Source organism: Bison bison, unplaced genomic scaffold, assembly GCF_000754665.1.
Source record: "Bison bison bison isolate TAMUID 2011002044 unplaced genomic scaffold, Bison_UMD1.0 scf7180017864050, whole genome shotgun sequence".
Taxonomy (NCBI): Eukaryota; Metazoa; Chordata; class Mammalia; order Artiodactyla; family Bovidae; genus Bison; species Bison bison.
The window spans coordinates 4,767,484-4,768,541 of NW_011494622.1; positions in this window are offsets into that span (position 1 = coordinate 4,767,484).

Below are 1,058 nucleotides of genomic sequence, written 5' to 3' on the forward strand. Positions count from 1 at the left end.
GTTCTCCCCAGGAGTACCTCACTTGACCATGAAAGAAGGCATCATGGTGTACAAGTGAGGTACTCCTGGGGAGAACAGGGAAGCTGGGAGGACTGCCCAGTCGTGGGGGCAGAGTCACATAGTAGTCTCCTGCCATTGAGTGTGGCCTTCTTTTTAATCTCACATTAAAGCAACCTGAGAATGAGATTTGACCAGTTTGGGCCAGATAATCAGCTTACGTTTTGAAGTTTTAGGCATCTAGAGGGAACCAGTGAATAATCGAGAAGGGAGAATTATAAAGCATTCCTTCTGTTCCTGTTTTCTTTCCATCTTTCTTCTGTTTCTGTTAGAAATGTTTAAAATTTACTTAATTTCAAGAAACTTTCAACTTAACTTTACATTGAAAGAAACTTTTGTAAAACTAAATATTCTGTTTACATTCTTTACACACGTGTAAAAAGAATATAAATGAGGATGAGATTTACTGAAGCCCTATCGGCCAAAGCCAACTAGATAGATCCTTTAAAAATACATTATGGCTGTTCCTCTGGAAATCGGGCGTCATTATTTTCCATTCTGTCATTTTCTCCTCAGTGGCTCAGTGCCATATTGATCGTTAGAATCAAACGTCATCTCCAAGTTTGGCAAACAGCTGCCCTGACTTGGTTTAGGGCTAAGGCCTATTCTGGCAAAGAAGATGGATCTGCTCATTCCAGATGAGAAGATTTGGATGGAAATGGTGGGCCGTCAGCCAGAGCTTCAGGGATCAGAGCAAGGGCCGCAGTTCACGTACAATGTGAGCTGGACCCAGGAGTGCGGATGGAATCTACAGTCTCGGGAGCCTATGTGCCTGTGAGCAAATGTTGAGCTCTCCAGCCAGCAAAATCCGCTCATGGAACAATTGCATGGCCTTGAATCTAGGTATGTTGCATCATCTCCTCTGAAAATACTTACACATGGCAAAGGTCAGTCATATTTCAGTTCTCTTAGCAGAAGAAAATTAGCTTGGTTTTTCATAAAATTCCCTGTCCATATATCATACTTAATTGGAATAGTAGTTTATTATTCCTGCTGAAAAT